Source organism: Gekko japonicus, unplaced genomic scaffold (genome assembly GCF_001447785.1).
Source record: "Gekko japonicus isolate JY-2015 unplaced genomic scaffold, Gekko_japonicus_V1.1 scaffold986, whole genome shotgun sequence".
In the NCBI taxonomy this organism is placed as follows: Eukaryota; Metazoa; Chordata; class Lepidosauria; order Squamata; family Gekkonidae; genus Gekko; species Gekko japonicus.
In genome coordinates this window covers 284,773-312,418 of record NW_015164700.1, presented here as the reverse complement: position 1 = coordinate 312,418, position 27,646 = coordinate 284,773, and the positions used below count along the sequence as shown (strand labels likewise).

The following is a 27,646-nucleotide window of genomic DNA, read 5'->3' as shown; positions in this document are numbered from 1 at the left end:
CTGAATGTCTTTTCTTCCTTCCTTGGATATCCAGTCTATGTAGGTCGTCCATCTTTTCTGGACTTCTGCAGATTTTCCTTCCCATGTTAACTCCTTACGTAGAGTTGCCGCGATGTCTGACTGTATACATTCAAACAGATAGCTGTGCCAGCTTTCAACTGTCCACTTACTTTTATCCTTCCAACCCAAAGCTATAACTGCTTTACCCGCCAATATCATAGCCTTGACTAAGGTTTGATTATTCCTGTTCAGAATCGGGCTTCCCATTGTGCTTATCAGTATTAAGTTGAAGTCTATGTTTAAATTAATTTTAGATACATTCTTTATAGCTTTAATAATTTCTCTCCAGAATGCCCTTACTTCTCTGCACTCCCACCACATATGTGCAAACCAGCCTTTAGCTTGTCTACAGTGCCAGCAAAGGGAGCTTAATCCTGGAATCATGTTAGCCAGTTGGGCTGGTGTCTTGTACCATTTTGTAAGAAATTTATATTCCAATTCTTTAAATTTAAATACAAAGCCAGCATTTCTTAATACAACAACCCTTGCAATGTGCACGGCTTGATCTCTGGCCCAGAATCACAGTTCACGATATTGTCTTGTTTAGGAGGGGAAGGTTATTTAGACATTTTGTATAAAGTCCTGGGTACCGGTGATATGCTGCTGTGGCTGTGGGTCATTGCACAGTTACCCATTGCCTCCCCAGTAGGGAACTTTCCACGGTCTTGAAAAAAGGCTCATTCAAACTGGCAACAGACATATGAAAACTTGATCTCTGGCCCAGAATCACAGTTCACGATACTGTCTTGTTTAGGAGGGGAAGGTTATTTAGACATTTTGTATAAAGTCCTGGGTACCACCAGTGATATGCTGCTGTGGCTGTGGGTCATTGCACAGTTACCCATCGCCTCCCCAGTAGGGAACTTTTCACGGTCTTGAAAAAAGGCTCATTCAAACTGGCAACAGACATATGAAAAATTGAATGCATTATCTGCCAAGGCTTGGAGTCACACACTGTTCAAAGAACAGCAATAAAGTCATTATGCTAGACTCAAGCATGAAATCAAACAAAAAAACCAGAAGGGGAAATGTAGTGCTGTGGATTGTGTGCCACTGAAGGGTGCAGAGCAGTGGAAACATAAAGCCACTCTAAAGATACCCTGGGTGGAACGCTGGATCCCAGGCTGCCACAGCAACTCAGCTTCAAACCACGTTCCTACTTGTCATGGACTAGAGTGCATTTATCTGCCACATCAACCAGCGTGAAAGTGCAAGTCACTCACAAGAGCCCTCCCTGGTGAAAGGTGTGGAGTGGCGGGGAGTGCGTCAACATGGGCAGAGCAGTGAGCTAAGAGGACCCCTTAAGGGCAGGGATGATAAATCTGAAGAATTGTTTCTGCATTCGAATTACTCCAATGTGGAATCGATACACGGAGAAAGCCTGGGGGAAAACAGCATTCAGATATGCTGGGAAAACAGCGGACTGAAACCGAACTGAGAGCTGAGCCATGCAGAATTTAAAAATAAACCGGAAGAAATGCAGGGCAAAAGCGGGAGGCAATGCAGAATGACAAATATACCATGAAGCAGAGCAGCTGTGAGAGCGGGGGAAAGCCCCGTGCAGAAAGGGCGCCTGTCCTCAGTTTCCCCTCTTTTTCTCTCCCTGACAGCTTCTGCTGGGAAAACTCAGTGCAATTCCATCCACTGGGTCCAGCTGCACAGTGAGAAACCAAAAGGAGGAGGAGGAGGAGATTGGATTTATACCCCACCCTTCACTCGGAGTCTTCGAGCGGCTTACAAACTCCTTTCCTTTCCCCTCCCCACAACAGACACCCTGTGAGGTAGGTGGGGCTGAGAGAGCTCTGACAGAAACTGCTGTGACAGAAAGTGCTCTTTTCAAGGACAGCTCTTATCAGAGCTACGGCTTGCCCAAGGTCATCCAGCAGGTGCAAGTGGAGGAGTGGGAAATCAAACCCGGTTTGCACAGATTAGAGTCCGCGCACTTAACCACTACACCAAACTGCAAAAGAACTTGCAGGGGCAGTTCGCTTTCCCCTGTATCCCTCTCCTAACCTCTTTTTCTCCTCCTGGCAATCCTCATATCCTCACCTCATATCCTTGCACATACCTGGAAGTCATGGCGACCCCTGGCAACTCCTACTATGGCACAGAGGACGTTCAGAGAAGTAGCTTGATAGCCTGCCTCTGGCCTCCTGCCCTGGTATTTTTTAGAGGTCTCCCATCCAAATACTTGCCAGGGTCAGCCCTGCTTACCTTCCAAGAGCTGAAGAGATTGGGTTTGCCTGGGCTATCCAGGTCAGGGCCGCTACTGCCAACTTTTGAATGCTGTCTACTTCATAGGCAGTAGTTTACTATAAGAAACTGTTACATACAACCTCATCAGAACTGACAAACAAGCTCAGTTCTCAGCCACAATGAATGAGATACAGAAAACGTGTGTCATGCTTAAATCTCATTGAAATTAATAGGATTAGAGCACTTAATGAGTTATTTAAATCTCATTAATCTCAATTGGCTTTAAGTGCAACTAACTTTGATTGCACAGTTCGTTTATTTCTGTAACAGACAGAGGTTTCCTAAGCAGCAAAAACAGCAATTAAGGGTCTTTCTAGATAGCATAAACAATCACTGACATTTTCTGAGAATGCTTTACGCAACTCGTGACTATACGGTACCAGAGTACAATTTTCGATCTCCACATTAAGGGGAGATTCCTTTCAGTACTTAAAAAAATCCTTCAGTAAGGAAGATGTAGAATAGAGGCTCACTACTTTAAAAAAATTGAAACAATGTGTGTTTATATGTTTTATTGAATTATTTTATATATATTTTAATGCTGCTTTTGTGTTCAAATGCTTTATGTTTTTGTATTTGCTGCCTTGGGGAGCCTATTTGTGTGAAAACACAGCATAAAACGTTTATAAATTTAAAAAAACAACTAAGTAAAGGTGGATGTTCATAGCACTAATGTCTGCTTTCTTGTTCTAGGTCTGTCATCTATGCACTGTGGGAAGAGAGGGAACACTTGCCCAACTGCCCCACCTGGTACATTTCCCATGCCTCTGAACATCTGTGCAGGACTTAATGTCAAAAATGAAGGCACTCATACACACAGGGCTCTTTTTGTAGAAAAAGCCCAGCAGGAACTCATTAGCATAATAGGCCACAACTCATTAGCATATTGGGCCACACCCCTGACAGCACAGCTCATTAGCACATTAGGCCGCACCCCCATGTTACCAGAAGTGTGGTTATCCAGCCACACCCACCTTTTGCTTCTTATTCTGTTTACCTTGTTTGTTGTCAAAACCCAGGACTTTTTTTGTAGCAGGAACTCCTTTGCATGTTAGGCCACACACCCCTAATATAGCCAATCCTAAAGAGTTCCTGCTGTTGGGTGTGGCCTATTATGCTAATGAGTTCCTGCTGGGCGTGGCCAACTTGGGAGCCAGCCGGAACTCCGTTCCTGTGCGTTCATGCCCCAAAATAGCCCTGCATAAAAACATACTTTGATCCGCATACTCATAGACCCAATCTGGATGTTATGCTCTTGTGCTGATGTTCAGAGGTGGGACCGGCATTCCAGGTGGCAGAGACAAACAGGTATCCTGCACTCCCTGCTGTGTGAATGGTGAAGTCCTTACTTGATCCGGCCACACTATAAGATGCTGAAAGCCATTTTGGAACTTACCTTCTGCTGAGCCAGGGCTTAAATGGCTCAGATCAAGTTCCTGGAGAAAAGAAATCCTAAGAATATTTTGCAAGGGACAAACCCTTTTCACTCTTGGAGGCAATAGTTTAAACATGAAGTTGCAATGGACAATGGGTGTACTATGCCGTGATATAGAATGTATATAATCAAAATACAAGACAGCACAAGTTTTCATTTTGTTTCTTCTAAAAACACAGAGACTTGAAAACAGATCCTGGCCTCCAAGACATTAGCAAGAACAGATTTTGCATGGTCCTTCCTTTTCCAATGCAATGCAAAGCACCACTAATTTCAAGGATGGATTTGGAATAGCACTGTGCCCAACCTATTTCTTTTAAAATACATTTCTTCATCATGAACACACATTCTCTCTACTGGGTGTCAAGGGGCATTTTGCCTCATTCAAAAAGTGCAGATTGCTCAGCTGCCTAATAAGCTAGTGGCCTTGTACCCTCTTCATTTGGTATAATAGCATACCATTAGGGCATGAGCAAAGCCAGTGTGTGGCTCCAAAGGTAAAACCTGTGCTTTATGTGAGTGCATGTACACTGCTGCTTGGCCAATTAATTCAGAAAAAGGATTACATTGAGCGTTTGAGAAGAACCTTTGATATATTTTTTAAAAATTTGCTTTCGGAAGGTCATTGCATAAAAACACTTCCCCCTGGAAGTTACATGAGTGTGAAACATTCCAATATTTGAAATGTCATATATTCCCAAAGGGACTGTAAAATTGCAGACAATTTGGTGTTACAATACAGACTCTCTAAAGATGCATGCAGAACTGGTAGATCTTTCTGTGAACTAAGAAATCAAGGCAGGAAGTTTTATGAGTGTTGTTTCGGTTAAGGGAACCTGAATGTTAGAATCATAGATGTGGCAAGACATGGGGTGGAATCCGATGTTTATTTGCACACAGGGAAGGGGTGGTGATTTTCATGACAGAACTCCGACTTTCTCCTTATGGTGTTCCAGGGGGTTACCTGCCCCCAGGAACAGCATTTGTGGGAACATTCTGGGCTTTGGCAGGAGATTGGAGGTGGAGAAATCATGATCCACCGAAAGAAATCCTTCCATTAGCAGTGATCTTCTGTAGAATCCAGGCCAAAGCATTTTAGATGTATAATAGATGTTTTTAGGGGAATAATTTCATATGGCTCCTTGCTAAGGCCTAAATTGCATTAAAAATTGCCAACACTAGAACTGAACTTGTTGTTGTTCAGACGCACAGTCGAGTCTGACTCTTCATGACCCCATGGACCAGATCCCGCCAGGCCCTCCTGTCTTCCGCCGTCCTCTGAAGTTGGCTCAATTTTATGTTCGTTGCATCTATTTTTTTTAATTAGATTTTTTTATTTTAAACACGAAATCATACATATAATTACCATAACAACAACAAAGTAGTACTTCCTGTTTTAACAATAAAATAACAATTTGAATGAGTTACATTGTATTACTTTACAACAAATCATATATTTGCCTTATACCTATACACTATAATGCAGATACTATGTAACTACTTGTAACTTCTTTTATGATAGAAAAGCCAACCTCGTACTACTCTCCAATAACCAATATAAATTAACACTAAACACTGTGCCCACCAGAAGAGGAAACTTTCACAAAATTAAAGAAGATAGACAAAGACAAGAGCAAGATTCTATGAAATTCAAGAACTATTGTTGTTATATCCAGTTGTGGTATTGAGACCATTCATGTGAAATAAACTGTTTGAGTGACAAGTAATCAAGTACTGGGAACTATTTTTCTGTAAATTTTTTTTTTTTGGGATTTTGCAACAAATAGTTTAATATGTTGGTAACCGCATCCATCAAATAGTGACTCCATAATTTTTTGTACAATACTTCAATCGTGGGCACTGTTTTCTCCTTCCAATATGAAGTGATTGCTGTTTTTGCAGCGTCAAGCATCACATCAACCGTGAGTTTATGTGGCCTGTTCTCCAGCTCTTTAGGCCAAGTGTTTAAAAACAGTACTTCCGGGCTTAGTGGAATACTTACAACATCTATGACACTGTCTAACCATCTCATCCTTTGCCGTCCCCGTCTTCTTTGACCTTCAATCTTTCCCAGCATCAGGGTCTTCTCCAGTGAGTGCTCCCTTCTCATTTGGTGGCCAAAGTATTTGAGCTTCAGTTTCATTATCTGGCCTTCCAGGGAACAGTCAGGGTTGATTTCTTTGAGGATTGACTGATTTGTTCTTCTTGCAGTCCAAGGGACTCTCAAGAGTCTCCTCCAGCACCATAGTTCAAAAGAATCTATTCTTCGGCGCTCGGCCTTCCTTATAGTCCAACTCTCACAGCCATACATGACTACTGGGAATACCATTGCTTTGACCATGCGGACTTTTGTTGGCAGGGTGATGTCTCTACTTTTTATCATGCTGTTTAGGTTCGCCATCACTTTCCTCCCAAGGAAATCTTTTAATTTCATGGCTGCTGTCACAGTCTGCGGTGATCTGGGATCCCAGGAACGTGAAGTCTGTCACTACTTCCACGACTTCCCCTTCTATTTGCCAAGGAGTGATGGGGCCGGATGCCATGATCTTAGTTTTTTTGATGTTGAGCTTCAAGCCCACTTTTGCGCTCTCCTCTTTTACCCTGAGCAAGAGGCTCTTGAGGTCCTCTTCACTTTCTGCCATCAGAGTGGTATCGTCTGCATATCTGAGGTTGTTGATCTTTTCCCCAGCAATCTTAATTCCCGCTTGTGATTCATCCAGGCCAGCATTTCGCATGATGTACTCTGCATATATATTAAATAAGCAAGGTGACAGTATACATCCTTGTCGTACTCCTTTTCCTATGCTAAACCAATCAGTTGTTCCATATCCGGTTCTAACTGTCGCTTCTTGGCCCTTATACAGGTTTCTCAAGAGACATGTGAGGTGGTCTGGTACTCCCATCTCTTTAAGGACCTGCCATAGTTTGTTGTGATCCACACAGTCAAAAGCTTTAGCATAGTCAATGAAGCAGAAGTAGATATTTTTCTGGTACTCTCTTGCTTTCTCCATAATCCAGCGAATGTTGGCAATTTGATCTCTAGTTCCTCTACCTCTTCGAAACCCAGCTTGTACTTCTGGTAGTTCTCTATCCACGTACTGTTGAAGCCTAGCTTGTAGGATCTTGAGCATGACCTTGCTAGCGTGTGATATGAGTGCAATTGTGCGATAGTTTGAACATTCCTTGGCATTGCCCTTCTTTGGGATTGGAATGTATACTGATCTTTTCCAATCCTGTGGCCACTGTTGCGTTTTCCAAATTTGCTGGCAAATGGAGTGCAGAACTTTAACAGCATCATCTTCTAAGACTTTGAATAGCTCAGCTGGAATACCATCACCTCCACTAGCTTTGTTGTTAGTAATGCTTTCTAAGGCCCATTTAACTTCACATTCCAGGATGTCTGGCTCGAGGTCAGTGATTATACCGTCGTGGTTGTCAAGGACATCGAGGTCTTTCTTGTATAGTTCTTCTGTGTATTCTTGCCATCTTTTCCTAATCTCTTCTGCTTCTGTTAGGTCCCTACCGTTTTTGTCCTTTATCATGGCCAGCTTTGCATGGAACGCTCCCTTGATTTCTCCAATTTTCTTGAAGAGATCTCTAGTCCTTCCCATTCTATTGTTTTCTTCTATTACTTTGCACTGTTCATTCAGGAAGGCCTCCTTATCTCTCCTTGCTGTTCTCTGGAAATCTGCGTTCAGTTGGGTAAATCTTTCCTTTTCGCCTTTGCCTTTCGCTTTCCTTCTTTCCTCTGCTATTTGTAAAGCCTCATCAGAAAGCCACTTTGCTTTCTTACATTTCTTTTTCTTTGGGATGGTGGTGATTGCTGCCTCCTGTACGATGTCACGAACCTCTGTCCATAGTTCTTCAGGCACTCTATCTATCAAATCCAGACCCTTGAATCTATTCTTCACCTCTACTGTATATTCATCAGGGATGCGATCTAGGTCAAACCTGAATGGCCTCGTGGTTTTCCCAATTTTCTTCAGTTTAAGTCTGAATTTTGCAATGAGTAGCTCATGATCTGAACCACAGTCAGCTCCAGGTCTTGTTTTTACTGACTGGATAGAGCTTCTCCATCTTTGACTGCAAATTATATAGTCAATCTGATTTCGGTGTTGCCCATCTGGTGATGTCCATGTGTAGAGTCGCCTCTTAGGTTGTTGGAAAAGGGTGTTCGCTATGACCAGTGTGTTCTCTTGACAAAACTCTGTTAACCTTTGCCCTGCTTCATTTTGCTTTCCAAGGCCAAACTTGTCTGTTATTCCAGTTACCTTTTGACTTCCTACTTTAGCATTCCAGTCCCCTATGATGATGAGGACATCATTTTTTGGTGTTAGTTCTAGGAGGTGTTGTAGGTCTTCATAGAACCGGTCCACTTCAGCCTCTTCTGCATCAGTGGTTGGGGCATACACTTGAATTACTGTGATGTTGAATGGTTTGCCTTGGAATCGGACAGAAATCATTCTGTCATTTTTGAGATTGTATCCCAGTACTGCCTTTTGCACTCTCTTGTTGACTATAAAGGCCACACCATTTTTTCTACGAGATTCCTGGCCACAGTAGTAGATATAATGGTCTTCTGAGTTAAATTCGCCCATTCCTGTCCACTTTAGTTCACTGATTCCTAGGATATCGATGTTCAGTCTTGCCATCTCATTTTTGACCACGTCAAGCTTACCTTGATTCATAGATCTTACATTCCAGGTTCCTATGCAGTATTGTTCTTTGCAGCATCGGACTTTCCTTTCACCATCAGACACATCCACAACTGAGCGTCCTTTCGGCTTTGGCCCAGCCGCTTCACTCTTTCTGGGGTTACTTGTACTTGTCCTCTGCTCTTCCTCAGTAGCATATTGGACACCTTCCGACCTGAGGGGCTCATCTTCCGGCGTCATATCTTTTAGCCTTTTGATACTGTCCATGGGGTTTTCTTGGCAAAAATACTGGAGTGGGTTGCCATTTCCTTCTCCAGGTGGATCACGCTTGGTCTGAGTTCTCTGCTGTGGCCTGTCCGTCTTGGGTGGCCCTTCACGGCATAGCCCACAGCTTCATTGAACTGCGCAAGCCCCCTCGCCACGACAAGGCAGTGATCCATGAGGGGCCACAAGTGATGGGCCACTACATAAAAGTGCCTAACATCTGGTGACACTCTGGACAAAACTCTATGGTAGAATTAGCTTCAAACCATAGAGTTTTGCCCCCAAAACAGAGTGTAGCCCCCACGATGTCACCAATATGTGTATGTCACTTTCGGGTGATGTAGGCACGTCACTGACATCCCTGACGTGTACGTCACCTGGAGGGGGCATAGGAACGTCACGCTTCTTCCCTCCCCTCTCTTCGCCCTCTGCTCTTCCCCAGTAGCATATTGGACACCTTATGTCCTGAGGGGCTCATCTTCCAGCATCATATCTTTTAGCCTTTTGTCACCATTCATGGAGTTTTCTTGGCAAAGATACTGGAGTGGGTTGCCATTTCCTTCTCCAGTGGATCACACTTGGTCTGAGTTCTCTGCTATGGCCTGTCCATCCTGGGTGGCCCTCCATGGCATAGTCCACAGCCTCATCAAACCACACAAGCCCCTTTGCCATGTCAAGGCAGTAATCCATGAGAGAGAAGATTGAATTAAAGCCACCCAAATGCACAGCAGGCTTACATAATGATTTTCTTAAAATGGGAAAACCCTAAGAATATAGATTCCTGACAATTCATAAACGTAAGAAGACTTATATTTCTGTTCTGTTATGCTGTTTTATTACTAACAGTTAAGAAACCCTAGAGTTATCCTGTCTCAAGATAAGCCTTGTTTCCTGTTGTATGTAACACTAAATTTGGATTGGAATTTGAAACCTGAGAAATTTCAGTCAGTGCTAAGACATCCCACTGTACCCAACATGCCAGTTTACAAAGCTTATAGATATCATGAGGTGAGGGGAGGCAATAATTTTGGTAATATATTTCCAATGTGTGCCCTGAATAAAGATCAGAAAACAATAATGTTGAAACACTTCCTGTTTTTTTCTGTTCCTGCTGGCACAGACTATACTATTATCCACATGTCCCAAGCCTCTCAGATGGTCAGCTGGGACACTGTGGCCCAGAAGGTCAATGTGGTGGGACAGACAAAAAGCTCAAATTCCTACTGACTTGAACACATGAAGTTGCCCTATTCCGAATAAGACCCTTGGTCCATCAATGTCAGTAATGTCTACTGGCAGCAGCTCTCTAGGATCTCAGGCTGAGGTCTTTCACAGCACCTCCTACCTGATCCTTTTAATTGGCGTCGCCAGGGATCAAACCTGGGACCTTCTGCTTGTGAAGCAGATGCTCTGCCACTGAGCCATGGCCCCTCCCCTTCATGAACCGGGGCCAGTCATTCTCTCCCAGTCTAACCTACTTCACCAGGTTGTGAGAATAAAGTGGGAGGAGGTGAGCCATGTACACTGCACTGAACTCCTTGACAGAAGAGAGCAATAACACAGTAACAAATAGATTCAAATGGGGTAGCCATGTTGGTCTGAAGCAGCAGAACAAAGTTTGAGTCCAGTGGCACCTTTAAGACCAACAAAGTTGTATTCATGTATAAGCTTGCACGTTAAAGTTTATACCTTGAACAAAACTTTGTTGGTCTTGAAGGTGCCACTGGACTCAAACTTTGTTCTACAGTAACAAATACAGTAACAAATACAGTAACAAACACTACGGTCGGGGCCCCAAAATTTGTTGGTCATCCTGGGCCCCAAGGATGCTAAACTAGCTGTGACCAGGGCCAGGGCTTTTTTGGTGGCGGCTCCTACCTGGTGGAACGAGCTCCCGGGGGAGATCCGGGCCCTGTGGGACCTTATGCAGTTCTGCAGGGCCTGTAAGACGGAGCTCTTCCGCCAGGCCTTTGAGTAGGAGCCACCGCCCCACTATACCACCACCGTCACGGTACCTTAAAGGATGCACTGACGAGGCCCTGAGGAAGAATCTGGAATTGGATAGAAGATCTGATAAGCTGTCTCCGTGTGGCCATAACACCATAGGACACTTGGAACTGAGTTGATCCATCTTGGAGTCACGATATTAACAACTGACTGAGCACCGTTGTTTTTAATGACGTTGGATGTTTTTATTATGTCTTATATGTTTTAATCATGGCATGGATGTACCTTGCCCTTGTGAGCCGCCCTGAGCCCATCGAGGTTGGCGGGATACAAATATGATAAATAAATACATAAATAAATAGCATTAGAAAGAGGGATTCTGGATGGTGTGTGCGGGGGTGGGGTGGGGATGTTACAGCAAGCTACAGGGTGCTGTCCACAGGAGCTGGTGCTGAATCAGTAGAGGACTTCCACTGTAAAACCAATGGTCTGTGTTACCCAACTAGAGTTTATTCTTAGCTAGGGTCAGTCCTGGTTAGTACTTGGATGGGACACCACCAAGGAAGTCCAGGGTCACTACACAGAGGCAGGCAGTGCCACACCTTAAAAAGGATGTTATAGCTTTGGAAAAAGGGCAGAAAAGGGCAACTCGAATGATAAAAGGGTTGGAACACTTTCCCTATGAGGAAAGGTTAAAGCGCTTAGGGCTCTTTAGCTTGGAGAAACGACGACTGAGGGGTGACATGATCGAGGTTTATAAGATTATGCATGGGAAAGAGCAGGTAAAGAAAGAGGTACTTTTCTCCCTTTCTCACAATACAAGAACTCGTGGGCACTCCATGAAACTGCAGAGCGGTCGGGTTAGAACGGATAAAAGGAAGTACTTCTTCACCCAAAGAGTGATTAACACATGGAATTCACTGCCACAGGAAGTGGTGGGAGCTACAAGCATGGACGGCTTCAAAAGGGAATTAGATAAGCATATGGAGCAGAGGTCCATCAGTGGCTATTAGCCACAAGGTATAGCTAGGGGCTCTGGGGCAAGTGATGCTCTGTCATCTTGGTGCTTGGGGGGGGGGGGTCAACAGTGGGAGGGCTTCTAATGTCCTGGCCCCACTGCTGGACCTCCTGATGGCACTGGTATTTCTGGCCACTGTGTGACACAGAGTGTTGGACTGGATGGGCCTTTGGCCTGATCCAACATTGGCGTCTCTTATGTTCTTATGTTCTTAAACCACTAGGCCATTCAGGTTTGACCCAGAGCATATCACTGATGAATATACAGTGGAGGTGAACAATAGGTTTGACTAGATTTGATAGACAGAGTGCCGAAAGAGTTATATTGTGTTTTCAGCCCTTGAGACACAAGAGGTGAACTCTCCCTCCTGTGCTGTTTTTCCAACAAAGCCACTTTTAGTTTCAGTGGGAAACAAAAGACAAACACTACATAAGCAGTTATTTTTCTGCATCAAGGCTCCAAGCAGCCTGGGATTCATTTTCAATCAGTGAAATAGTGTGTGTATGTGTGTGTTTGGGGGATGGATTCCAGAGTCATGTCCCCAACCTGGACAGCTGATTACTGAGGCTAAATCACACATTTGTCTTCTCACAGATTCTTGGCGCCATGTGTCATTTGACCTTCAGTCTCTGTTAAAGAGCGAGGATTTCGAAGGGGACCAGGAAGTTCTTTCTGTAATGAGTTAAACGGCTCCAATTGTGTACAAATATCCTGTCAGTCCAAAGAACAAAATATCTGTCTTTGTTGGATGGTTAAGGGCTCACAGTGGTCTTCCAGCAGAGAATCCTGGGACCATGCAGTTTGCACTTCTTAGAGTAGTGGGCTTGGTGGACCATGAATGAATCTCTTGCCTGTAGGATTGGAACAGATGCTGTTCTAGCGCAGAGCCTGACTGTGGACAATAGATGGTTTGGTATGTTTAGAATGGTAGCTGGATGAATGTGGATATGTTTGTTGATCAGGAGGTTTCTGGTGTAAGGTGGTGTCTATGCGTCCGTCATGTATTTGTACAGTGGTGTCTAGAAAACATATTTCTTGCATAGATTGGGTCATTGTCAGGTTGATGGTGGTGTGAATGCCAGGCCTGTAATTCATTCTCTGGAAATCTTTTACCCATGTGGTCACAAGTTGGCATTGATATTCACCGTAGAGTTGTAAGATGAAATTAGATCTTGTGCAGTCTCACTGAAATGGACCTTTCCTTCCAGATACTGAGAGGTGAACTGAAATGCTTCCATTTTGGTCAAAGAGCTCTTCTGAAGACTTTTGCAAAGTTCTGCTAAATTGCTGAGAACATCACAAAGGATACACAATGCCACCTTGTCTTGTGGATTACATAATCTTTCAAGGCAGTATTTGCGTACTGGGTCATTATCTTCTGCAACTTGTTCTTTGCAGTATTCAATTAAAATGACATAATTCTTAACAAAGGCACTCACAGCGAAGTGTCTAGAGAGCCACCTTAATTCATTCAGTGGCCTAAATGAAACATCTCTGTCTGTTGCATTGGCAATTTCCTACCATTTGGCTTTTCATGCACTTGATCTACTGAAGAGAGTATAAACAGTACATATTAGAGTTTCAACCTCCCTAAGGAATGGAATTGTTTTCCACACATCATCTGTTCCTAAATCTTCTTGATGAACTATACAATGCTGCTCTAGCAGATGAGGAATTGATTCATGTAGAACTGCAGCAACGTCATTCTGCTTTCTAAGCATGATGGAGACACCATATGAAGTAAACATAACCATGCAATTCATGTCCAAATGATTCCCATTATACAACTTCCTTACACAATCAACTATTGCAGCACTATTGCAAGCAGCCAATTTTACAATGCCAGCAAAAATAGCTTTATGAAGATCACCTCCAGTTCTTCTGAATTTGATGTACATGATAAGCATCGTTGACACAATGATGTCGGTACTTTCATCAGTTATGAGGATATGGAAGGGAGATTCCTGGATTTCATTTAAAATTTCACTTTTAACAACAGCACTTATGCATTCAATTAATTCAAAGGCATAGTTTTTGCTTCTCCAACTAGCAAAAATTTCAAGATATTTTGCCATGTGGTCATGAATTTTCTGCACAGACATCATGGCTGCATTCATCTCAGCTGCAAGTAGCACATTGTCAATTAAAATCTTAACCTCTTCTGGACCTGACCTCTCTCAGTTTGCATATTCAGTTCTGGTGTTCTGATCTTCGGGGGTTTCTCATAAGAAATTCAGTAGAGATCCACAGCTCTGGTTCTGAAGTTGGTTTTTTTTACCACATCCAAGTGCCATTTGTGATTCATGTGCACTTAATATAATGTACTTTGCACTCACCTCATTTCTTTCTGGTGCTCCAATCCCCATAAATTTCTGATTCGAGGCATATTTTGCAGACTACTACATCATCAGTTTCACGATATTCAAAGATTTATTTTAGTTGCACTTTCTTACATCCACTCACGTGTGGCATCAGCTTCAATGGAAGACTCCACCAACGATTCTGTTACGTTTTTTCTTCGTGACTCCAATCAACTGTGGAACGTCAGAATCAGGCCCAGAGTTTCCACACTTCTTCAGACATGACTACCTATCAGCAAGAACAACATGCCACATTTCAAGATGGGGTGTGGCCATGGCTTAAGGGTGGAGCCTCTGCTTGGCATGCAGAAGGTCCTAGGTTCAACCTCTATCACCTCCGGTAAAAAAAAGAGCCAGCAATAGGTTATGTGAGCGACCTCTGTCTGATACCCTGGAGAGCCACTGCCCATGAGAGTACACAACACTGATCTTGTTAGACCAACAGGCCAACTCAATATAATGCAGCTTCATGTGTTCATTATCAAGGGGAAGCGTTGTGTCTCAGTGGCACTGCGCTTGCCTTACATGCCGAAGGTACCAGGTTCAGTCCCTGACATCTCCAGTTGAAAGAATCAGCCTGAGCTGCTGTCAGTCAAAGCAAACAAAACTAACCTAACCTTGATAGGATAACAGCTCTGATCCCATAAAATGCAGACTGTTGTGATCTGAAGTACAGTGCAAGGAAAATTAATTTCTTCACAATATATATGTGCTGTCAGCCAATAGTGGAGTTCTTCCTGTTGTCCCTTTTGTCACCCAGTAACATTTATTTATTTATTTATTTGTCTTATATCCCGCCCTTCCACGTGGGCTCAGGGCGGCTAACAAGAGGCAAAGTGCCATACAAAACAATAAAGCCAATGAAAACAATCAATTGCATTTACAATTTACATTTAAAATCGGTGCTCATACAGTATCATCCAAGACGGGGTCTCCAATACAGTGTTTCAGAGGTTCTACTGTCTCCTCTCATTTGATCTGTGCCATGTCCGATCTTCAGTCTCAAGGCCAGTTCGCATTGCCAAAAAATGGCAGCTCGGTGGTGGTACAGTGACTCAAAAGCCTGGCGGAAGAGCTCCGTCTTGCAGGCCCTGCGGAACTGCCTAAGAATCTTCTTTTTCACGAATTAATTGAGTAAGGGTGCAGCACTATGCAGTTTCCTAAGACGTTCACTCCTGTTGAAGTCAATGTTTTTCACTTCTGAGTGAATGTGAACCCCTGAGTATATGTGCATTTCGGAGACAATGAAGGAAGTGTAAAATAATGGAAAAAAGGAATAAACAGGATCTACTACCACTACCACCCAGCATTACAGGAAAAAGATATATGATTAATATCTTTGAGTATTTCTTCCAACTGTAACACATCAGAACTCAAACAGCAGCCTTGCAAACTTTAAAAAGAGAGAGAGGAGAGAGGGGTGGGATTTCCGTAAATGAAGGAAGTATTAACAAAAACTATCACAAGAGAAGTGCAGAGGAGAACCAGCTTCAGGGAGAGAGGTATAGACAAGAACTCTTGGTCTGGGGCAAGTGATGCTCTGTATTCTTGCTGCTTGGGGGGGGGGCAACAGTGGGAGGGCTCCTAGTGTCCTGGCCCCACTGCTGGACCTCCTGATGGCACCTGGTATTTTTGGCCACTGCGTGACAGAGTGTTGGACTGGATGGGCCACTGGCCTCTCTTATGTTTTTATGTTCCTTGTGCCCCTACCCAAAGATGGCAAACCTGTAGGTTGCCTGGTGCGCTGGGTGCCAGATGGCAATTAAACTGGGCTGGGTGATTCCAGAGTTACACCCATTACAAAGCCACTGCCAGCAACTATCACCGGGGGGGGGGCACAGACAAATAACCAGGGCAGGACAGTTCTAAACAATGAAAGGTGTGACAATAAGAGCACCTTTGGTGGGTGGGTCAGTGGGCAGGGAGGAGATGGCAGAGAGCCTTCAGACTTCCAGAGGGGGCAATGACAGGAGACCTGGTCTCTTCGTTTGGAAGGGAGACTGGGGTGGGGAGGGGGAGCCGCAGGGGTAGGGATCTAAGCTCCCGGATCCCTGGGTCCCTGGGAAAAAAAATATTTGGACAAGCCACAGAGAAAGCCAATTCCCCCTTCATGCTGTCTGAATCCTTTGCCCCTCTTCCTTGCCCCCTGAGAAATTTAAATACCCCCAACTTAGAAATTCCTGGCTATGGGCCTGAATCAGCTGCAACTGATACAAGGTGGTCCTGGCTGTAGACATGGAGCCACTATTGAGACTCTCGACGTTCAGCAGATTCTGAAAGTTTTGGAAACCAAACCAATCTCCCAGGGTGTGTACGTGAACCATACTAATGGGTCTAGGAGCCCTGAGGGGCAAGAAGGACTGAGGCCATGAAGGGCTTTGTATGTGATAGCCAGAACAACCCTGGTACAGTCCCACAGTTGCCAGGGCAGCCATGAAGTTCTAAGTTTGATCCAACAAAGTTACCTTGGCAAGAATGTCATCCTCCTGGGACAATCACTGTAGAGGTCTTCAGCACCAGGTATGAGATGACCTCTGTCAGCTCAGATAGAGAATGAACCAATAAACCAGGTGGATCAAAAACCTACAGGGAACGCAAGGTACATGCAATCAAATTAACTCACATAGGCATCGTAGCAGTTTCCTGAGATCATGATGGCTTCTGCAATACCAGGAATTCTTGCTGGCTAAATCTGTAATCCCTTGATACATACACTTCATTTGCACAAATGATCATACGCCTTAGAGTAGCTGCAATTGCTCTCTTGTACAAAGAAATCATGGCACAAATTGGCCTTTGGTTGTAAATGCGTAGCTGAGCATGAGATTCCATTTCTTACATTAGACCTTGGGTGTGACCTTGGATGCTTCCCTGTCCATGGAGGCATCAGTACAGCCAGATTGGCATGGCTGCTGGCCCCTTTCCTGTCGCCCCCTGAGCTGGCCACAGTAATCCATGCAATGGTCACCTTTAGACTGGACTACTGTAACTTCCTCTATGTAGCTTCGAGACAGCCTCCTCCAATAAGTCCCCAGAAGAACACTGAGATCAGATGATAACAACTTGCTAGTGTTCCCTGGCCCTAGGGAGGTCCGGCTGTCCTTGACCAGGGCCAGGACCAGGACCTGGTGGAACTCTTTGCCGAATAACGTCAGGGCTCTGTGGGATCTGCTGCAATTCCGATGGGCCGGTAGGGCAGAGTTGTTCCGCTAGGCTTTTGGCTGAGGGCAGCAACGGTTAAAACTGGCACCCTCCTTTTTTACTTTTGGCCCCGTGTCCCCTTCCCCACCCTGCTGTGCAGAAAGCATGGCAGCCAGCAAAAAGGATTCATCGCCATCTGGACTGGTGGTTTTATTAGTGCACTGTAATAATTTTATCATGTTGATCGTATTTTATCTGTTTTAATGCTGTAAGTCACCCAGAGCCAGCTTGCAGGGTTGGGTGATTCAGAAATCTAAATCTAAATAATAACAACAACAACAACAACAATGTGATGGGCCTCTCCTGGATGCCGGGGGGGGGGTTTACACCCGTAGCCGTGGCGTCGGGCTGGGTTGCGCTGGCAGTCGGGGTGGAGTCACCAAAGGGAGCTGCGATAGGACCTCAGAACGGCAGGGTATGGGGTTAGCAGCACCCCTCAGGTTCCTCTAACCTCTTCTGGACCTGACCTCTCTCAGTTTGCATATTCAGTTCTGGTGTTCTGATCTTCGGGGGTTTCTCATAAGAAATTCAGTAGAGATCCACAGCTCTGGTTCTGAAGTTGGTTTTTTTTACCACATCCAAGTGCCATTTGTGATTCATGTGCACTTAATATAATGTACTTTGCACTCACCTCATTTCTTTCTGGTGCTCCAATCCCCATAAATTTCTGATTCGAGGCATATTTTGCAGACTACTACATCATCAGTTTCACGATATTCAAAGATTTATTTTAGTTGCACTTTCTTACATCCACTCACGTGTGGCATCAGCTTCAATGGAAGACTCCACCAACGATTCTGTTACGTTTTTTCTTCGTGACTCCAATCAACTGTGGAACGTCAGAATCAGGCCCAGAGTTTCCACACTTCTTCAGACATGACTACCTGTCGATCCTCCCCAGCTCGTTCGCCATTCCTGGGGTGAGTTGGGGTGTGGGTATGCCTCTGGGGGTGTGAAAGTTCGTCCCGGGGCCAGTGGACTGGGACAAACAATAATAACAATACAATTCACAATAGTGCCATTAGCAACCAACCTGAAAAAGGCACACACATGCGCACAAAATACAACCCCAGCATACTGCAGTCCCCTCAGTCCCTTGTTTGCTTTACAAAGCATTCCTTCTTAAGTTTTAAATCTCTTTATAAATAAGCAATAATGTACCACTAGCACAAGGTGTCTGCACCTGATTGTGTCTGCAGTTGTTGTGCTGCGGAATCAGGCTCCGTTTGACTCGAGGGGAAATCTGGAGAAAATAAAATTGACCCGGAGCAGGAGTGTTCCCTGGGTTTGCCTAGTGAGTGTAGCCAGCCTTTAAATTGCTTCAGAAGGAAAGCCTGGTGGTACATCTTCTGTGCGTTCTGTTATGCGTGCTTCTGCTTTAATGGGAAGCAGGATTTGAAATGGATTTGGGCACAGATTTGTGAGGCTGTTACTGGCCTTTGCAGTAACAGATAGTATGAAATTTGCTGGATGTGACATGCAAGAGATTAAAACAGCCTAGTAAATAGGAGGAGCCGTTTGACTAGCACACTTAAGAACGAACGATCAAAAACCTAGTGATTCATGTCCTTGGGACTCACCCAAATTGCTGCTTCCTCTCTCTTTGCACAACCGGTAGCACCTTGAGTGTCACAGAGGAGCAGAGATGTTTCTCCCCCAGGATGTCCCCATTCTCTGCTAATTGGTGGATGACAAGCTGGGCTGCTCTGTAGATGGCTGAGGACCAATAGACGCTGACGCTCTCTATACACAGTATTGTAGGGACTGTCTGGTGAATGCCTCCTCCCCAGGCCATAGCTACTTTACCAGGCCTATCCTATGATCTCCCTCTCTCCTGACCTGTACCCAGACCCATTTAGAAGAACCAACAGTATTTTTCAGACATTAGAGCCATTTGTACCAAGAGCCCACCAATGAGAGTGCATGTTGCCTAGAGTGCTACTCTTGATATGTGCAGCTGCCCTTTTGTGTGAATAAGTCAATGTATGGATTTTCTATTCATTGTGCATTGCCTCATTCACCCCAAATGGTGACAAAATATAAAGAGAGCATTGTGCGTAGTGCACATTCTCGCTAGTGGCTCCCAGATTGTTTGGGCTTGGAAACTTCTCCGTGTAGTTATGCAGAGTAAAAAAGTCCTCTTTCTTGGAAACTGTAACCAAACTACATCTGTTCTGCAACACAGAGAGCCTCCACAGGATTCCCTGTACTTTCTTGGCATCCAATGTACTTCAGAATAGTCTTTGTATCGATAGGGAATGCCCATCTGGGAGCAGCTTGCTTTCCTGTAGGAGAATGCCTGGCTTGGAACCTACCATCATTTTGTGGAACCTTCCAATATGTTGTAACCCGAACTCCTCTAAGGACGGTTCTGGGAGCCCAATTCTGAATTATCTACGACAGTGGGCGTGGCATGAGTTCTTGTCCCAGTGTATACAGAGGTCAGATTTGGCCAACGAAACGCTCCTAACTTCCAGGAATTGAGACAACACGCTAGGTTTATGATTAAATGTTGCCTTTTACGAAACAGTTCTCAAGCATACGAAAACAGATGCATACACAGATTCTCTCAAGATCCTTAGTTACAATAGTTCATAGAAAACAATCAGCAAGGAAAATAACAAAAGCAACAGACAAGGGGGATACACAACAGGATATCGCTTATACTTATCTGAGGTCCAAGCTGGGGAGAAATCTCCTCAAAGCAGAAAAGGGGCAGCTTAAGGATCAGTGGGTGAATTCTAAATGCACACGAGCTGGACCGGCCAAGCCACGTGCGGGTCCCCGGGTCGCGACTCCCGGGAACACAGTAAGACTCACCTGCAGCACTTAAGTTGCAAGGTAGTGGAGGGGTGGGTTAACCAGAGAAACAAAGGCTGTGTTCCTCTTTTTAAAAGCTACGTTTTTGGGCTTGGCTTACGGCCATAAACCCTTGGGGTCAGTCCTCTATGCTAAGGCTATAGGGCAAAGAGTGGTGACGTCCTAATGAGGGGAAGGGGACAATATGCAGATATGCTTCCCTAACTTCAAAGGGGGCCATGTGGCCAGGTGTGAAACTGTCGTTTCCATGGGCAACCTTTGACTTGCAGAAGATGCGCCTGGTCCAGAGGCAATCAAGGAAGTTGTCTTTGTGATTCCAAAACCAGATACCAGGGAGAGTTGCGTGCTTTCCCACAGTTCAGCAATGGTGGAGAAGTTTGTTGTTTCTCCAAGTCTCTCATTGTGCATAATGGCGCTGGTCTCCTTTGTCCAGAGGCACTCTGGGAGATTCCAGGGAGACATGTGTCTTGTGGCAGGCAGCTCAAGCCATGCCCATCCATAGGCAGCATGAGGTGCAAGGCCAGCCATTCAAACACACAGCATCAAACACACACAGCAGTGATCCCTGAGTCCCAAATGCACAGATACACAGACATTTGACCAATACAGCATAAGCACAGTACAGACAAAATGCAATTGCAAAACACACATGGTAACATTGTTGTGATTGACCCTCCCCCCATGGCAGACATTTTGCCATGGACCCTTCTTCCTGACGCAGCCACTTCATGTGGAACCTTTTTAAAATTCCAGAAGTTTTCATGGGTCCAACAAGGAGATCTGACTTAAATCAAGCATGTTGAGACCTCACTGATTTCAGAGATGGAATTAAGTATATGCTTAATGTTCTCCCATTGAAATCAAAGTGCCTCACTTTGGCTGGAGTATTCCTTTAGACTCCCAGATAAAGCTTTCAGTCTTCTGCACACTGAGCAGCACTCTTCTGTTACTCCAGTCTCTGTGTTATTTACCTCAGTAGCTATGAGTCAGGAATCAGGATCCAAAGATGGGTGATTTCTCACAGGTTAGTCGTGAGGCCATAAGGTTGACAGCCTGAGGCTAGCGACTGGTGGAAGAGTTCCTTTGGGGGGCAGGTGACCAGCAACACAGTGACATCACTTCTGGCATGACCTGGAAGTGATACCACTGTGTAGGAGAGTGATGCACTATTATTTACCCCAAACTCTACGGTTTAACTGAAGAGATTTGGGCAAATGCTAGCAAGTTGCACAATGTAATGATGGAACTTCTAGTGCACTGATGTAACTTCTGGTGTTGCCAGCAACACCAATCATTTCCCCAGGAATTCCACCCCCCCGGGAGAGCCAGTGGGGGTAAGAGGTATGTGGCTGAAGCTGGAGACCTGTGCTCCCTTTGAGACCTGGAGGAAGGAAGTGAAACAAGGTGAACTAAGAGTATGCTCTGGGAACCTTGGTGACAAATTTGGGCTTGCCTCTCCATGGCCCCGGCCACACGAGCGAGAAAATCCACACTGGAAGGGAGGCATTTTAGAGGTGGAGCTAAAAGAAGCATGGGAGCATGATCTTACACTCCCCCGCGGCTTCGTTCTTCCTCAGTTGGCACCCGATCACACTGGGGAGGCAATGGTGTCGTCCCAGCAAGGCAACACGGTGGTCCCACGTTAGTGCGCATGCGTGGGTCGTGGATGGCTGCAGGATGCTACGGGCTGCTGGTGCGTCCACGATCCCACACCCGCCATTGCTGCGGATCTTCCGGGAGGTACTCCATTTTCCCTAGTACCTTTACGATCTGCATTTTCGGCCGGATGCAACGGGTTAGGGGCAGGTGTGCGACGCTTGCCAGATGTTGGCGGCTGATTGTACCGGTTTGATCTGCCCTAAATCCATCCCCTCCGCGTACCTAATTCTCCGTGTGACCGGGGCCCATAATGAGCAAAATGGAAATGAAATTAGCACATTAGTTGCATAAAAATGTGAAATCTAAAAAGAAATACACTGGGGAGTTAAACTCCTCCAAAATAAAAGAAACATCGCTTATAGATTAAAGAAGAAATGCCCTAGACAACCACAATAGTATTGCCAGTCTTCAAGCCTTGGTTTCTGTCTGTAAAAGGCAGGGTGAAGGGGCAAGGCCCCTCCAGGGCTGTTTTGGCCTTTGAGGGAGTCTGAAGGGTTAAGGTGACCATTGGGCAACCTGATACCACACAGCATATGACTCACCCAGGCCCTGCTGCTTGTTATTATATAACAGCAGTTGCCCCATGATAGCCAGTGTGGTGTAGAAGAAGAACTGGCTTTTATACCCGGCTTTTCACAACCCAAAGGCGTCTCAGAGCAGCTTACAATCACCTTCCCTTCCTCTCCCCACAACAGACACGCTGTGAGGTAGGTGGGGCTGAGAGAGTTCTGACAGAACTGTGACTGACCCAAGGTCACCCAGCTGGCTTCACGTGGAGCAGTGGGGAATCAACCCCAGTTCTCCAGATTAGAATCTGCCGCTCTTAACCACTACACCAAACCGGCTCTTACTGTACTGCTCAGAGTTTTAGATTAGGATCTGGGAGACCCAGCTTCAAATCACCATTCTGCTGGGGAAGAGCACTGGGTGGCTTTGGGCCAGTCATACACTCTTAGCCTAATCTACCTCTCAGGGCTCTTGTGTGGATGAAAGGGAGGAGAGGAGAATGATGTAAGCTGCTTTGAGTCCCCATTGTGGAGAAAAGTAGGGTATAAATGGAATAAATAAATAATGAATACAGGTGAAGAGGGAAGGCAGATAAAAGATAGGTGGGTGGGAAGAAGAGAAGGAAGCAGGGAAGGGTGAGGGTATGAGGACTGCTAGGTGGAGGGAAAGATAACATAGTGTGGGGAGGAGGATACAGAGGAAAGTGAGGTATCCCTCAAGTCTTGCAGGTTCTCCAACACACAACTGGGCCTAGTGACCTGAACTGTGGAATTAGGCCATAGTTTTCCTGGGTAGAGGCTGCCAGAGGGAAGGAAGCAAGGAAAGATGAAGATAAGAGGCAGATAAAGGGAGGGTGGTTGGTAGGTGGGAAGGAGAGAAGGAAGCAGGAAAAGGGAAAAGGGAAAAGGCTATGGGGGTTTTCAGGCAAGGGAAAGAAGCAGGGCTATTTTTGGGCAGGAACGGAGTTCCGGCTGGCTCCCAAGTTGGCCACGCCCAGCAGGAACTCATTAGCATAATAGGCCACACCCAACAGTGGAAACTCATTAGGATTGGCTACATTAGGGGTGTGTGGCCTAACATGCAAAGGAGTTCCTGCTACAAAAAAAAGCCCAGGGTTTTGACAACAAACAAGGTAAACAGAATAACAAGCAAAAGGTGGGTGTGGCTGTATGACCACACTTCTGGTAACATGGGGGTGCGGCCTAATACGCTAACGAGCTGTTCTGTCAGGGGTGTGGCCTAATATGCTAATGAGTTTCTGCTGTTGGGTGTGGCCTTTATGCTAATGAGTTTCTGCTGGGCTTTCTCTACAAAAAGAGCCCTGGTTCAAAGAAGACCTAGTGGGGGAAGGGAAAATAAGATGCCCCCCGCAAGTCCTTGCAGGTCACTCACGTGTGTGTGTGTGTTTGTGTATACACACACACACTAAAAATTAAACAACCCCCCCATATACTTATTTATTTGGTAAATGGTGCAAAATTCTTGTATTTTATGTTGTGGAGGGGGGAAGGTAACAGAGTTACGTTGCAAGCAGACCCCCAAGACAATAATTCTAAAAGACAGACTTAAGAAGAAGAAGAGATTGGATTTATACCCTGCCCTTCACTACCCAAAGGTTTCTCAGAGCGGCATACAAACTCCTTTCCCTTCCCCTCCCCACAACAGACACCCTGTGAGGTAAAAGAAGAAGAAGGAGAGATTGGATTTATACCCCGCCCTTCACTACCCAAAGGTGTCTCAGAGCGGCCTACAAACTCCTTTCCCTTCCCCTCCCCAGAACAGACACCCTGTGAGGTAGGTGGGGCTGAGAGAGTTCTTGACAGAAACTGCTCTTTTCCAAGGACAGCTCTTATCAGAACTACTGCTTGCCCAAGGCCATCCAGACAGGTGCAAGTGGAGGAGTGGGGAATCAAACCCGGTTCTCCCAGATTAGAGTCCGCGCACTTAATCACTACACCAAGCTGGCTCCCAGTTCAAAAGGTTTGAGAACCACCAGTTTACACATATAGATCAAGAAATCTGATTTCTTGTTTATTACAATGTCTGCGTCTCTTCCATTTCTGCAGCTCTTCCATAAGGAAGGCAAAGGCAGCTTTGGCAGAAGACCTTTGTGGGGTGTCCGTGCGTCTTAAAAAGGCATCCTGCCTCTGAATCTGTCCAAATGTATTTGGTGTGATCTTGCCACTAGTGATAGAGTCTTATTTGGCTCAGGCTCCTCCAGGCAGACTCAGTAAAATGACACTTTCAAAGGCAGATACGCATACACATTGTATCAAGCACAGTTTAGAAAACACACAAAATCCTGGCTAAAAAACCCAATAATTTACTAAGGTTCTCTCACTGCCGCCCACAGTCCCTTTCATTCTGGGTGGTGGGAAAAGAAATGAGGCCATTAAAAAGTTAAGCAATCTAGTGTCATTAAAAAAAAAAGTAATTATGGCTCTTGGGACAGGCAGATTTTGAACTGTTAGGACAGACACAAATTCTGCCCAAGCATCAGGAGAAATAACTAAGACAAACTAAATGTAGCAAAGCACAAAAACAAGTAGGCTGATCAACCTGACCTGGATAGCCCAGGCAAGCTCAGTCTCATCAGATCTCAGAAACTAAGCAGAACCAACTCTGGCAAGTACTTGGAAGGGCGACCTCCAAGGAATACCAGAGGTGGGACACAGAGGGAGGCCAAACAAGCCACCTTTCTGAAAAACGTTCAAGGTCCCAGTAAGGATTGCCAGAAGTCAACCATGACTTCTAGGCAAGCACACGAACACACACACACAAACTCCTTTCCCTTCCCCTCCCCACAACAGACACCCTGTGAGGTGGGTGGGGCTGAGAGAACTCTGACACAAACTGCTCTTTTTCAAGGACAGCTGTGCCAGAGCTTGTGACTAACCCAAGGTCACATCAGCAGGTGCAAGTGGAGGAGTGGGGAATCAAACCCGGTTCTCCCAGAGTCCGCACACTTAACCACTACACCAAACTGGCTAAACACCAAGGCGCACGGAACACTGTTACCTTCTCACCGAAGTGGTACCTATTTATCTACTTGCATTAACTGGTGTTTAGTGTTCCTGAGCAGGAAGGTGTGCACAATTTAGGCAATTTTCAGGCAGTTCATTAACCTGCTTTTGAAGTGGCTTACAAATTTACCTAGGTACAATGTAAACAAATCAATACAATTCACATAAATAAAAATGAAACAACACCATGTTGTAGGCAGGTCTTAGATATAGTGGGTTGTTCCATTTAGGGCCCATAGGCTGTGAGCCATGGCCTAAAAGCCAACGGTCCTTTGCCTCTTGCCCTTCTGCTCCCTCCAATAGGCTGTGGCTCTATCACTGCAGGTAGGAAAGACACCCTACAGCTGACAGCCTGGTTCCCCTCCCTCCCCTCCCATCAATATTCACTTCAGCAGTGTAGCTATCTATAGCCACTGAGTGAACATTTCTAGTTACTAGTCTATAGGCCTTCTCACTTCATAGCCATAGCATGAGGATTAGGACTCCAGGCATGGTGACTGGCCTGGGATTTAATGGCTGGATTTTTAAAGTCTTGATAGAAGCAAGGTATAAAACACAGCCAGATGTCAGGAGTGATCAGCATTGCTGCCACAAGTTGGCATCTTTTGAAAGTCGTCGACATTCTTCATTCAACACTCAAAAGAACAGTACAAGCTTCCAAGTTCTCAGTTGCTTTGCCTTGCAGCTGTGTCCCCAGTGCCCCTTTTCGATTCCCTTCACATACCGCTTGTGCCCTGTTCAGACTGTTTTCTCAGTGCTGATGCTATTCCCAGAAATCCCTATGGTGTGTTTATGTCACCCTGAGTTGTGTCACTCACATGGCAAGTCGTCGTTTTTGGATACTGATGAGTTAGTTGGCTTAGAGGAACAGACAAGAAGAAATCTGATAGCACGTCTTTATATAAATGCAATAATTCTGTTGGCATACGACTGAGATAACATATGTGGAACGCTTGGAAATTCCAAAGCACTATAGAAATATTGCTACTAGTTTATTGCTTTTGATAATATTGTAAAAACTAGAAATATATGTGTGTGTGTGTGGGGGGGTATTCATGTGCACATGTGTGTATGTGCGTGTGTGTGTGTATAGACACATACACATAGTTTCAGTAAGATCTATTACAAACAAAATAGAAACAAGATCTAGGCAGTATAGAACCCGAAACTAGTTTCTTGTAACTATAATGTGGAGACAAGAAACTTCTCAGCATACCAATATAGTGCCTTTTCACTTTGGAGGAAGCTTTGAGCTCACTAAGGGAGACTTTTTGCAGCGTTCATTGAAAAATTTGGATAAATCATTTGGCATTTGGCAACCTTGTGCTTGGAAATGTCTGTTGAACTCCCTGAGGAAGACACTGAAACAGGAGGATATCTGGACCTCTGTTGGAGGAAGACTGAGCACTTATTCAAAATCGACTTAATGGAGTCCTCCCTCTTAAAACTTTTGTATAATTAAGGAGGACTGATATTAATAAAGAGGTTGTGCAATATCTTTTGTGATATATTAAGAGACGATTTTTTAAAAGCTGAAACAGCACTTTCGCTTTCCTCTTTGAGCGCATGCACCGTTGGGTGCTTGTGCGCATCTTGCGGAGACTTGGGGGGGAAAAAACCCTGTTTGCGAAGGGACATGGGTGGGCGCCGGATGCCACCACCGGAAACGCGATCAGACGCCAGCCCTTGCCCCGCAGTTTCCGGAAACTACTACCTCGGAGGTACTAGTTTTTAACTCCACATCTTCGGCGGGAAGCCTCGGGTTCGCCACGGGAGCTCTACGCTTCCCAGATGTTGCGGTGTGATCGTGCCCGGAAAATCCGCCTATCTTCCGTCTCTGTAGCGTGGCTAATGCTCCGCATGACCGCAGCCAATATATGGTGAATACATTGTAAAAATATATATTAAAAATATATTAAAATTATTTGAGATATTTTATAATCGTCTGTAGCATGGCATTTGCTGATTTTTAGGCATGGAAACAACAGCAGCGGCAGTGGGGAGAGAAGAAGGGCCCCCAATCAACATGGCAGCAGCCACAGCTGCAGCCACAGGAAGTGAAGTGTGGGAACCAATTCCCCTGGTGTGGGCATGGGGGAGCAAGAGCCTGCTCCTGGGCTGAGCCCAGCTGAGAGAAAGAAAAGGGAGGCTTCCCATCCTGAGCCCCAGGAAGAAGGGGACGGAGATGGAAGACTGACAGCCTAGGGAGCAGGTCATTGACCACGTCACTTTATCAGTTCCAGAGGGAGGAAGGCTCAGGGACTGGGCTCAGGGAAGGGGGGTTGGTGGGGCCCAGGGTCACATAAAAGGAAGGCTTCCAGGCCAGGCCAAGGAGGAAAACAGCTGAGCACATGAGACCCAGGAAAAAAGGGCAAGTGAGACAGTCAAGGGAAGAAAGACGGCCAGGGTGTTGTAACTGTCTCTCCTTCCCATTCTGATGT

At 45.3% G+C, this 27,646-nt stretch overlaps 1 non-coding gene across 1 annotated transcript; it reads right to left on the bottom strand.

Moving 5' to 3' along the window:
• Positions 1-10,029: 10,029 nt before the first annotated feature.
• On the bottom strand, positions 10,030-10,101 carry TRNAV-CAC. Its single transcript has one exon. It is a non-coding gene; the product is annotated as a tRNA-Val (tRNA).
• Between the last annotated feature and the right edge of the window lie 17,545 nt (positions 10,102-27,646).